General features: G+C 43.0%; 1 protein-coding gene across 2 annotated transcripts in view; it reads right to left on the bottom strand.

Moving 5' to 3' along the window:
- The window catches only part of LOC108105207 (G protein-coupled receptor kinase 2), a 48,338-nt gene extending 34,732 nt beyond the window's left edge, over positions 1-13,606 (bottom strand). Inside the window, exons 1-2 of one of the 2 annotated variants that reach the window (XM_017211658.2) lie at positions 13,282-13,606; positions 8,649-8,696 (exon numbers count right to left, since the gene is read on the bottom strand). The gene's annotated coding sequence lies outside the window, so the exon portion shown is untranslated. The remainder of the gene's footprint in view (positions 1-8,648; positions 8,697-13,281) is intronic. The other variant, XM_017211659.2, reaches the window with a different exon arrangement.
- Between the last annotated feature and the right edge of the window lie 253 nt (positions 13,607-13,859).

The raw sequence follows: 13,859 nt of genomic DNA, 5'->3' as shown, positions 1-13,859 counted from the left end.
GCGGCCACCAAAATGGCCACACAACTTGACTCGAATCGAATCGCCTCGCCTTGACTTTTCCCGACGCGCATTTCCCCCAGTATACATTCTCATTTATCTCTGGCTTATTTATTTTCCATTATTTGACGTTTTCGAGTGACACCAACTTTTGCAGGACCCTCGTAACTAGTTACTAGCTAGCAGTTAGCAGTTAGCAGTTAGCAGTTAGCAGTTATTAGTTACTAGTTGGTCACCCAGTTAATGCGAACAGATAACTGGGCAAACTCAATTACGCGACTTTTTGTTTTCAGCTTCCGCAGTTTCCCCAGAGTTTTGAATGTCACTGAAACTTGATTGGGAACAAAAACAAACTGACCAGAGGGGACTTCTCTGGAGGTTCTTCAAATGCAAAAAATAATCAGATAAAGCCGAAACGCGTCAAACAAATAACTTTCCGTTGAACACAACGAAATGTTTTCTGAGAACCTCAAAAATCATAATTTAAATAAGAAAAAGCTGGCGGGAATGGCGTAATAATTAAAAGATAACAATTGCAATAATAACAACCATTGCTAACTCATTGCTAATTCAGAAAGCAACGCATAATTCCCAACTATTTAGTCAAATGATGAATTTTCACATGACTGTTTCCGGTGGAACTAAGCTAATTAGCATGGCGAGTCCCAAGCTGGAATTACACCACTCACTAATGGCCTGTGTAAATTGGCCGGGCATTACGCCACCGGTTGTTTCCCTGCACCCAATTGACGCCATTCTGGCCGAGTTCGAATTAGTTGCACTCATTACTCGCACCATGCAGAGCCACGCCCAGGCGGCGAGGTCATCGGAGGGCGGAACCCGTAATTGGCTCGGGGCTAACATAAATGCATAAATCTGGTTAACGAGAATGGCCAGAACCCTCTCGGAAATCAATACAATTGGGGTCAGGAGCATGGTTAGGAATTCGAGCACAGAATTTTGGTAATTTGAAAATTTGAAACCGCCCGAAAATGCGATACTGAATCATACATGCCACACGATTCTGTGGCAACAGTAGTTACAGTTTTACTGGCCACAACGACAGCTATTACTGATGCAACACAATGGCCCGAAAATGGTTTCTATTTAAATATTTCATGCAAGTGTTTTTCTGGTCTTCTTGCATTCCGACACCGACACCGACACCGACACCTACACCGACACCATCCATATTTTATTATTATTTATGCAAAAGCTCTTTCGACTGCAACTAATGCATTGTGGACCCAAACAACATGCAACTTTGTAAAACCACTTTGCAATTAATAAAGAGAATCCATTAAACGAAACGGAAAAGTTGGCCAAACAGTTTCTGCTAAGCGAGGGAGACGCATCTCCGCTCCATTATTAAAATGAATTTTGCAATAGATAAAAATAGAGAAAAACAAAGTAAATAAGCTGAGCTTGTTTCAGTATCAGGGAATATCTATTTAATTTTGAATACAAACAAAACAAGAGCGGCAACTTTGAAACTTCTTTGAAAGGATTTCGCTTTGCGGGGGATAAAAATATTCCGCCTTTGAGGAGCTCTCGTTCATTAGAAGTTTGCCTTTGTCAACACAACAATTAGCTGCAATTAAAGTTTGGTAACAAAGTTTCGCCCAATGACAAAATCAGGCTGGGCAACTTTCCAACTCGGCCAGCGGCGTAAGGGGGCCGAAATACATTTGGGCTGCGAGTGGCAAGTATGTGCTGCCAAAATGTTTTGCCGGCTGCTAATCAGCAAACAGAAAAGAGCACTTCATGTCCGGCTTGCCAAGTATAAGATGTTCCTCTAAGAATTTAATTTGAGCGAGGCTGAAGTTGGAGATGAAGCTGAAGCCGAAGCTGAAGCTGAAGTTGAAGTTGAATTTGAAGCTGGCAGTTGGCAGTAAAACGAAATAAATTGCACAGAATGCTGAATGCACACGAGTAGCGTAATATTTATGCAGCGGAAGCTTCACTGCTCCAGAGATGCTTGGCTGCATTTCAATGGCGAGTGTGTAAACACCCTCCCGAAGGCGTACGTATATAGCATATCGTCTGCGCCCTAGCTGAAAATAAGGGAAGAATTCTTGCAAATGAACACAAAAATGGGGGAAAATTCGAATAAATTAAAAGCTGGGTATGCGAATAGTGTATGCCTCGCAAGTGGATTTCGAGTACTCGGCAGGACCTTTTGAGCTCAAGATCCCTGGGTTCATACCCCGCGAGTACCCAGTACATAAAAATAAGGAAACAACAACGGGTGAGCCAAATCCTTTGTATGCAGCACAAAAGAAGCGAAAGCAGCAGAAACCAAAGCCAGACGGAATCGAGGGAGCGAAAGCCTGGCAAACACAAGTCGGGATAGCTTGCCAGAAGGGGCTGAGGACCGACCAGGAACAGGACCTCAAACCGAAACAGAAAGAAAAATGCTCTCTGCTCCTGGATCCTGAGCTGAATTTTTTCCGGTTTTTTCGGTGGGAGTTGCAACTTAAATATTCCAGTGACGCCTTGACTTGGCAAGTCATTGGCCTTTTCTGGCTTGCCACAAACATAGAAAACTCTCAACCACGAGGAAGCTGCAGGGAAGCTCATCACATTCAATCAGCAATCAGTAATCAGCGATTGACTTGTGTAACCCGCATGAAAATCGCAAATCGCAGACAGGTATAGCCACATCATATGATAATCATGTGATAATTTCTTTTGTCAGTGCATTGGCGCTGAGTCATTCTCGTTTGGCCTATTGAGAAATACAATTAGAAGTCCGCGGCAACAAAGTGTCAGCAAGAAGTACGAAAAGTAGCAGCAGCGAAAGGAAAACAAAACCAATCGCTCGAAATCGCAATAGGCAATAGGCTGGCTCCCTAATTTGCATGGTGCGAAAATTATCGAGGCACGACAAACGCAATTGGGGCATAGGCAATCAAAGTCAAATAGATATATCCCGACTTGCCAGGGAGTGGGTGTGCGGAATGCTGAAGGCGGAATGGAGGTGTGACTTTCTTATGAATCACTTTTGCAAGCGCCTTTGCCTGAAGGTGTTATGTAGATCAAGGACGGAAGAGGCTGAACTGGCAACTGGGCCAAAAGCCAACTGATAACGCAGCGAAGATATACTGCTTGTTGTAGATAAACACTTAAAGATATTGATAAAGTCTTTCCGATTCATTCTGTACATCTTGAGGGCGGATGAATGAGTGTGAAACTCGAGACCAATGACTCGCTTCTTGATCCCAATCTCGCACATATTTATGCATTTGACAGCCATACTTGCATGACGCGGACTGTGCGCTCGACTCATTTGATCGCCGCAATATGGCACTGGAATTTGTATATGTTTATTGTTATTGTTGCCGCTTTGAACAGTTCCATTCATTCGTGATAGCCGCCATACATTCCAGACGACTCCGCGTCAAGCCTGCCATTCATGCGGACTGGGGGCGGAGCGGTACGGGGGGCGGGGCAGAGGCTCAACGATTCTGTATTCTGTATTCTGTATTCTAATGAGGAACCTTGGGCAAGTTGGGAAACAGCAAAACACAAAACAACGAAGCAGCAGCAGTGGCAACAGATCCGCTGATCATGATGATGTTGCCGATGATTACGATGGGGGTATGGGGGAATGGAGGGTTCCAACCGCTCTGGTCTGCTTGCGAAATCGCCTTTTAGTTGTGATTTTCTCAGCGGACTTGTTTTCTATTACATAATAATGAGCGTAATTACATTAAAACGTAAACACGGCCGTGTAAGCCGCAGCGAGGCAAAAACAAAAAATAATGGGCGCCATAAATAATTCGCTGGCGGTTTAATTATTAACTTTGGCAAATGTAATTGAAAATGTTGCTGGTCGGCGACCTGCTATGAATAATTAGACATTAAAAAGTACATTTGCCCATAAAACGCAGTGGAAATGACTGTGGGCTATTATTGAACATGGATTAAAGGTAAATATTATTTCTGGACGCAGTCGATTAAATAAAAACAAGTGTGACAAACGTATTAATTATTTGTTAGCACCCCCAAGACAGCTGCCTTCTTGTTGTTATTCTCATCAGGCATCGAAATAAATTAATCTCGCCAGACCAGACGCTCTTTTAACGCAATCTCGTTCTCATTATGAAGCCACAAATCAAGCTGATCATCTGGTCTTGAACCTGACAAATTTCGATTATTTGCCTTGGCCAGACAGGGCATATAAATATAGCGGGCGGCGTTGATGCCAGCCCACATTGGCAACGATAATCGCCAAGGCCCGCGTTTTGACCAAGTCCGCAAGTCGGCTTTTACCACTCCGCCTGCTTGGCTGAACAAAATAAGGCCAGGCCACCTGTGTCTACTCCCTCTGCCACTCTGCGTGTGTCTGTCAAACTTCATTTGAATACTATGACGATGTATTATTGACATTGTGTACATGTTTTAATTTGGCATTTGCCGCCGGCCCCTTTCTGCCCCGCCACCTCCCATTAATTCAAGGAGGAACGGCGAGAGAACCAACAACAGAAATAAATAAATAGAAATAAAAGCGGTTTGTGCTTGACGTCACAGTGACGTCATTTGGATCGACAGCATACACAATGCATAAACATTCGTTTAATCATTCTGTTTCGAAATGTCTAAGCAAGTCCAAGCGCCGCCTTGTCAGAAACAGGTTCTAGCTTCCAGCTCCCACGTGAGTTGGACATTGGCTTCTCGCCACAAGCCTCTTTCCCTAGCCTCGCTTATTAAAAATCAATATAAAAGACTTTAAATTATATTAAACAAATTGGGTTTGCCATTCTGCCAGACAATAGAATAGTTCTCCAATATTCCTTCAGCTCAAAACATATCTGTTGAAAGGAGGAGTCATCGTATTGGCTGCCACACATCAGGCCCCACTTTTTCTAGCATTTTGTATATTGAAATTCAACAATGGAAAGCTCCAATCACTCATGTTCCCAAGTAACTGACCATTTGGCTGGCTTTCAGTTTATTGATTGCATTTTCCATTTTCCATTTTACAGTTTCCATTTTCCATTTTCCATCTGCCACTGACTATTTGCATTTGCCGCTGCACAAATATTTCGTACATTTGTTCCATTTTCGAGAATCACACATATTTGCCATGTACAAATATCAAGAGCGTCCGTTTCAAATATTCTTGAATTATTTTTTATTACTGGCCCGGCTTTGGATTCCACTGCATGTTTACATTTAATTCGCATTCGCAGAGCTCTTAATTTAGTTTTATTTGTGTCCATTTGCATTAATTGCCAGCGACGGCCGGCGCTTTTAATTGATTTTCCAACACAAAGTGCAAGCGATTTTGATGCAAACTTGAGGCATTCCGCTTTATGTGGTTTCTTGCCGCCGCGCTCGTTTTATTTATTATTATTATTTTGCGCATTATTACTATTATTATTTTTTGGCACAAGGCTGGCGATTGCGTAAAGAGCTTGTCGTTGACTGCTGTTGCGGTTTTATGAATGGCGAGTAGTCGGATCCGCTGCTCTATCGCTGTGCAGTGGATACACAAGTGGTCATGTCATAACTGCAGCTGATACAGAAAGCCGAAAATCTCCATCTCCTCCTTTCTAGTCCAACGGCAAACCAATCGAAAATCGATCGCCTTTCTGCCGTTTTGTTTTTCTAAATTTTACATGCCTCGCTAACGAATTTATCAATCTTCTGGCAAATGCCTTCATAAATGCAACGGCAGCACGTAAACCGATTGTCCATCAGAGCGGGATTGAGATTTCCATTCCGATTCCGATTCCCATTTCCCCTAATGGCCAGAGCTCTCATCGGGCGATGCTCTAAAATCGATACAGTTCAAGGCTGTGCTCTCCCATTCGAATGCCATTAGAAAAGTTATTGAAACCAAAATTGCAGAAGGGCGACAGCATTTAGACGTAATTAAGCCCAATGTTGCCGACTTTTAGTAAAGCATGAGTCGCTTGACTGGCGGCCTTTGATCTCTTTTAATGTCGCATTAAGAGTTCCGCAAGCCAGTGAATGCTTTTAATTATGAATTAAATATTTTGGTGCATCAGTTCGCCCTGAGGAGACTCTCATAACCTGGCCTGTTGGCCATCAGGGAGACCCAGTCGGCAGTCCAAAGACCTGGCCCTGCTTTAGGTAAATGTCAGGTCACCGGACCTCCCATCGCCCAGCCGAGGCCGACAGCTAAACCAACACAACAGATGACGCCAATGCTCAGAGAGGTGGTCGGGCGACGTATCTGACCAGGCGATCTGCGCAGCCAACTAAGGATTCAGAATAGCCAAAGGTAGCATTATAAGGGGAGGTTATAGGAGGTTTCTTGTTTGTCTTTGAACTGATTAAAAATGAATGTGAATGAATGTTTACCAATCACATAAAACAAAACATCTCTTGATTTAAAAAACTCAATGAAAGGAATTAATGAAAATTATTAGAAAACGATGGCATTTCTGTTGTTTGACTGTAAAGAAAAAGTGCTAGAGTGTGCGCAGAGAACACCTTGACTTCTGGTGGAAAACTTCAAGTTGGCTAAAATAAAGCCAACTTGGCTGGCAGCAGTGCAGATGGCAACGATGACGAATGACGAGGACGGCACTCAGCCAAGTACGGCCGAGCTGAGCTGAGCTGAGTTGACATGCATATGCATAAATTTGAAAATGCTTTATTTACTCGAGTCGGCGGACGAATAAAAATGGAACTCATATACTGAGTCAATATTTGCCCAAAGTTTTTCCCGTTCTCCGCCGGTGACCAACACCCACGCTTACTTTTGCCCTTCTGTCTTTGTATTCCTTGGCTCTTTGCTCACCAAAACGACTGCAAATCGACCAAGGGACAGTGATGACGTGTTCACGCAATCAAGGGACATTTGGTGGAATTTATGAATGCCAGCTAAAGTCTCGAGTTTTGAAAGGATGTTAAAATATAAACCCCTGGAGGTCTTGTGGCTATACCAGATTCTACGGGAGATACTTGATTTATTCAGGAATCTCTTAACTGAACCCCGAGCGATCAGGCGAAATCAATAACCTACTCACACCCTAACTAGTACTGATTGAAATCGTTAGCTTGAGTAATTGCAGGGCATTCTGCTAGTCGACACCTCCACCAGACTTGAGACACAACATTCCTCACTTTTCTGCGGTGCGTCTGTGTGTTGATTCGGCTTAATGCAAATGCTCAATCATTTCGCGCCGTCGGGCATTCTGCTCCTAATTTGATGTACGACAAATGTGCCAAAAGTTGTCAGACGCATAAAGAACAGAGGGAAAGACGGCAGGAGAACTCCCAGGTAGCCAGAGAAGAAACTCAGGGGGAGTACCTGGCGAGTGGCAGTGCTGTGTCAGAGTTTATGAGCTCATAAACATTTCGGGCGATATTCCTCATGACGGCGCCATTTCTTCCTGTCCAGGACTTGGCCCAATTGGGAAATGGGATATATTGTAAATGCTCAGTGGCAAATGCCAGCTGCGAGTTTGGAAATGCTCCGGAACGGGCCGGGAAAGTTTCTTTGTCACTTCGAGTGCCCCATAAACTTGCCAAGTGCAACGGAAAAATAACGCAGAAACAGAAACGCAGAGAACGGGTGGCGCAAAAAATAACAAACTAAATTTGAAGTGCAACAGAAACTTTTGCCCGGGAAAAATATGTTGCTAACAAGTTTGCTTTTTGTTGCTAATCGCCTTTGCCAACTGCCAACTGCCACGCCCCCAAGCCCCCAGCGCCATTTTGTAGGCGTCGCTGGCAAATTACCTAGGCAAAAGTTGCACGTATGAGAGCCCAAGAATCAACAAAGGCCGCTGCCGTTGCACAGAACAAATGCTGTGCCCTGTGTTTGCAGCAAATGTCAACGCTGTAACAAAAGACAGACCCAGCTCGACAACTGTGGAAGCGAGGCGGACAAATGTTTAAAAATTTATAACAATAAATAGCAAGTTTAAGTGCAGCGCACATGAAGGGATCCCAGAGACCCTGATGGTGCCACATATAAAACAGAAATAATGATTTAGGTATGAGTTTTCGTTCTTCCAACACTTTTATAGTCATAAAGCAGTCAAACATGGATGAGAGTCAGAGTAAAAGTTCGTATATCAAGAGGGTTTCGGTGCTGATAAGGACAATCTATATACTTAAGCAATCAGGTATGGAATTATACCGAAAGCTATTATTAGAAGTATTTGCGTAGTAAAATTCGCTTGTTATTTGCTGTTATCGAGAAGGAAAGTTCTTCAGCTGGCACAGCGAGTAACTGATAGAACCCTCGGAAAGTGAGCACCTTAGGCAAGCGAGTGAGTAACGCCAGACTGAACTTTAAGCGCTAAAATGTTTGCACAATGATTCTCTTGTAAAGTGAATGAAAAATGATTTGTGTTCTCGGGACAGATAGAACCAATAAAAAAATGCGATTGGCCACAGAAAAAACAAACTCATCCGACGTCAGAGAACACTTAACGACAGCAGTTCGCTGGGGCGATGCCAGTTAGGAATTTCTTTGGGGGAAATTGCAACCAGACTGTCGCTGAATGACTGCCAATTCAGCTGAATGGGCGTGCGGTCGTCAATCAAATGCTGCCATATATGCAAGTTTGGTATGGGCTATGTATGACATAATTTATGGCGAACGTGGATAGTGTTCTTATCAATTGGCCAGATAAAATTACTCAAGTTCCAGGAATTCAACTCACCTTTGGCTTCTCGAAATGGAAATGACCGATTTGCTGATGATTGGGCAACTGTAAGTAAGTAATAAGAATAGAGAATTATCCAGGGCAAAGCACAAATTGATTTCTTAAATACACAACTGTTTGGCTTTCCCTTCTTATGACCACTTCTCTCATAACAATAACGAAACAAACACGAAACTGAACATGCAGCAGACCACCCAGGATTATGCCAGAACACAAATTCCTGGTATCTCAGGGACCCTCATCCCTTCGCCTCTCATCCAGGGAGCATTATTGTTAATGAATTCTACACGTATGGCCGAGACCTCGAATTGGAATCGGCCTGCAACCTGGGCGAAAGCCTGTTCTGCCGGCCAGTTTTTGCATAAGTGCGGCTATACCCTTTTTGCCGGTTAGTCATAATCAATTTGTTACGATCTGACTCGACATAAACTCTTGGTTTGGCGGGAAAGTCACTGAAGCAGTATTTTAATTTTTAAATTAAACCACAACGTTTACAAAAATGCGTTCAGAAACAGGTTTGCAAAAGTTCAAGGCCTTAACCCATTTGTTATTTTAATTATAAATAAATAAGCTTATTTAAATTTGGGCACGCAACCGGTTTAAAACCAGCCGAAGGCCGCTTCCTATTTGGCTTAAATCCTGTGTAATTTTGGTTGACCTTACAAATTACTTTTGACAGATGAAAAATGTTTCAAATTTAGAGTCCTCCAATAAGAGAGTGCTTTTTAACGGATAATTCGATTCGATGCTCAATCGAAAACGTTGAAATTTATTAAGAGAAGAACTTCCTTGATAAACAAGGGTGTGCCTTTCTTCGACTACTGATGGCCAATTTGATTTGGCTCCTGCTCCGCCCTTTTCGTTCAATTTAGCGCTGTTGCCAAGTCGACAAACTTGGCCGAGACAAAGTCAAGGTGTTGGCCACGTTGCGTCGCCGCTCTTTCTCAGCACTCGGGTTTTCGTTATGGGTTTGCTTGGCTTTGGCTGCCTTTGGGTTCCATAGCGAGGGTCAATGCACAAGTGATTGGTTTTTAAGTGCATCAGACGCCGACGCCGACAGCGATTTACCTCTTCCCCACTGCTGTTGGGCTGCAAAGTTTCAATGACACTTTGCATAATTTTTCGGAATTCTGTGCGTCGGGTGATGGGTGATGGATCATGATATCCTACTTGTGTGTTGACAGAGGCAGAGCCCCCGAAAAATCCAATTTCTGGACCTCGCTCAAAACGCCGGTAAACAATACGGAATAGAGGCGAAAAAGGCAAAGCACAGCCCCCATAAAATGGCAAAGTTTAAAGGTTGATGCGACAAAGTGGTAATAACACTCAGTCAAAGCAAGGTAAAATGGGACGAGAGCGGTGGGCGGTGGATGGTGGCTAGGGTCGACAAGGGTTTGTCTTTAATCAAAACTGAAAAATAAAGAGACAACAAAAGCGTCGAAGCGGCATAAGCCGAACAATTTTGGGCACAGGAAGGGACCAAAAAACTGTCAAGAGAAAACTTCTCTTTTTTTTTGGTCTATGTGTACTTTACGAGTTGTTATTTTTAGGGGAAGGGGCAGTGGTTATTTCGGGGGCGGTTGTAAATGTAAAACGTTTTTCGGTAGACAAGAGCAAATAACGTAGCCCCAAGCCAAATATCCCGGAGATGTCGCAACCTACTCGGTGGCAGCTCCTCGGAACGAAAGTTTATCAAGGTCATTACGCCAGGCTGGCTTCCCTATGCTCCACCGCCCACCTGTCATTCCTGTCTTGTTGATTAGCACCCAGAATTTCTGTTTCTTCTTATCAATCCGACGGCAGACTGGGCCACTGCGTCAGGTGTTCGCCCGGAATGCGTTCCGCATCAAAAGAGGATTGTCGGATGGTGTGCTTTTGGTAGAAGAAGAGCAGATGCCATTAGGACTGAATTGTAGTGCGCTGGGATGGGGGGAATTTCTATATCATAGGATTTGACAGGAAATCCGTCAATTACCAAAACAAACCAATGCCTGAGGGTCTTCGAAAACCTTTTACACCTTTTACTGGGACTCGAAAATGGTATTAATGGGATTGAATCCGAGAAGTGAGCCTATTTTATTTTACAGAAGAAGCATGCTCAAATTTTAAAGGAATTCGTGATTCATATTTCTAAAATCAAAATCATTTTAAAAGCAATTAGTGTATCCTATTCAGATATTTGAAATTTAATCGAGAGAGCCATCATTAAACTGCTTTTCACTTAAAGTAATTTGATTAAATTTACATGCCCTCCGGAGACTTATTTTGGCTACTAATAAGGCCTTGTGTCCTCCGCCCACTTACGCTTATGCCTCCTTTCACTTTTCCGACATATTCCGCAAAACTTTTCTCACATTTCACTTCAACTTTTCCCACACGCACAAGGAGCTCCAACTGCAAGCTCTAATTGAATTTAGTTTTATTAAGGAACATGAAAGGAAACACAGGGCTTGCAAAAATGAAAACCTCTGAAGCGTTTTCAGTTTTCATTTCCCTGAAAAACAGTGAGGGAAATCTGGTTTCTTAAGAGCAAGGAAAATCCCATATTCTCAATAAAGGGTGGATGAATTAATTAGATTGATAAAGGGAGGAAACCCTGGCTCCTTATAAAACTGAAAGCCGCAAGAAAAACAGGCACCGAAAGTTGGTAAGCCGATTTTGGCCAAAAACCAAGTGAACAAAGGCGGCGACCACAGAAAATTGATTTAAGCTGATTTTCGGGGCATTTGTTTTTTCGTTTTTCGTTTTCTGTGTTCTGTTTCTTTTTTCTACGGAGTAACAATATTGACCGACCGACCACGCCCATTTTGGACTGCGTGCGGAGGCGTGCGGGGCAATTAATATCAATTCCCGTTGGGCCATTAACACGAGCCAAAAACATATTGGCTAACAAGTGTCAAAGTCGCGCCAAATTAGCGCAGAAGGCGATGATGATGGCATGTGGGCGTGGTCGGGATTGGAATTGGGATATCCAGGGGATGGGTTCAAGTCCTGGCGATGATATCCTGCCAAGGCAGGAGCAGCATGTGGCCAACCCTCCTCGCACTAAATGGGGTTCGTTGTTTGGGTCCTGCCCTCATTGATAATAATATTCGATTGGGTTTTATTTGCCCATGGGGTTGGAACTGATGGTTTATTATTGTCTGGTCGGGGCACAGGACACACAGGATACACATGTTTCTGCCAATTGCCTACGTCACCCTGAAAGAATGGGTTGTGGGTTCGGCGTTCGGGACTCAAGTCGATAAACTGTGACGCAAGCCCTCGAAACATCGAAACAATAGTTCCGACCTGACAGTTGAGCAGTTCAGCAGTTGAACAGTTGAAAAGGGCGCCACATGGGGTCACACATCAGAGATATTGGACTTTAACCATCTGCAGAGCACTTCTGTGAATGGCACATTGACTTCATCCACTCCTCCGATGAAAAGCGGAAACGTTTATCAGCAAAACGTCCAGCTCGTCTTAATTATGCAGCCGGCGATTCTGGGGCAATCAGAGCGGCAGAGACACCCGGCTGCCGATGACGTCCCACAGAAAAAACAACTCGAAATGCAGAAGCGATAACAAAAATACGTCGAAACATTGCGAGGGTCGCCCTTGAAAAGCGGGGGAAGTTTTGCTTTTGGGGAAAAACTATTTTTAACGACTCGCATTTGTCAGCTGCAAATGGAAACGGGAATTTATTACCCCGAGAATGAAGCTGATTTATGGCGATTTCAAAATGGTTTTACTAATTGGTTCGAGTTTTAGTTCTATGTTCCTGCTATAAATATACAGATTTTCGGAGTGCCATTACCGCAAATAGATTGCTTTTGGCTTGGGCCAAGGACTGAAAACATTCAGATCGAAATTATAAATTATTAGAAAGACCTAATAAATGATCCATAAAATTGTAGTTCTCAAAATACGGCTTAAAAAAGAGCTATTACATAGATGCTTAATACACTTAATTGATTGAAAGCAAACACTACAAATATGATTTTAAAACCAAAAAAGTAAACATATCTTTTCCATTAGTCACCAAATGTTTTAATAATCATTATTAAATTTCGGGAATTTGAATGTGGGGCCTATTTCTGGATAATTAAATGAATGAAAATAATAATATGACGTAAAGCAAAAAAACAATTATTTTTTACGCTCATTAATTGGAAAGGAATTTTCATATAACTTTACGAAGAAGAACTTTAATGAGAAGTAAGAAGTTTCTTGTCCATACAGTTTCGATTACTTATCGATCAGCCCTCCTATGCGGGTCAAAGGATAGGCAGCAACAGCAGAAAGATAATAAATAATGAGCTATAAATATTCATATTGTGCATTGTTTGTTTGTTTGTTTGCTCTGTTCGTGTCTGTCTGTATGTTTGAGGAGTGAAGAAGAAGAGCCGGCTGATAAGCGCTTCCGATTGCTTTCACTTTTTAATCGATTGGCCGAGGGGAAAAAAGGATGGCGAGTCCTGCGGCATTAATGCAATTAATTAGACAAGAGAGACAAGGCCAACGTGTGTGTAAATTACAGTTACAGTTAAGTGCTTAAGTGCAACAGAGGGGGACAGCAAATGAGGTGTGACAATCAAGGAGGAGGCGAGAATGGGTGATTTCAACCTGATTAATGAGGCTTACATACCTGTTTGTTTAATGTTCTATATCAAACGCTTAGTGCGGTTTTACTACGAATTTCTGCTAGTTGGAACTTTTCGCAACAAATCTCCGGATTCTGATAAGAAATCTGTTGTTGATAAGACCCTTTTCTCTCTCTCTCTCTTTTTCTCCTTTTCGCACACTACGGCAATTGCAGCATAAACAATTTGAAAGAAGAAGAAGCAGCGACACGCCTAGTGGGCAATTTTCCGGCTTTTCTGTTGGGAAATCTGCGTTTTTAGCTTTGTGCTTTTTGACTTTGCTTTTTGGTTTTGCGCGAGAAATACTCTTTGATTTTTTGTTTTTCTTTTCAATTTGACCGCATTTGTCGATTTTGGTTTTCTTTTCGGTTGTTGTTGTTGCTGCTCTCACCAAAACTCACACACACACGCGAGCTCTCACACACACTCACACAGATGGGCGGGCGGGCACACACACACCACACAACGACACACGCGGCGTTTCGCTGACGGAAAAAATTCGGAAAATACGGCGTGAAATATTCACCTTTTTCGGGGCGGCCCGGAAAACGGTCGACTTTAAATGGGGTTTTTGGTTTGCGGC

This window comes from Drosophila eugracilis, unplaced genomic scaffold, assembly GCF_018153835.1.
Source record: "Drosophila eugracilis isolate 14026-0451.02 unplaced genomic scaffold, ASM1815383v1 contig_1101, whole genome shotgun sequence".
Classification (NCBI taxonomy): Eukaryota; Metazoa; Arthropoda; class Insecta; order Diptera; family Drosophilidae; genus Drosophila; species Drosophila eugracilis.
Note: the sequence above shows the minus strand (reverse complement) of the source record. Positions and strands in the feature narration are given on the sequence as shown.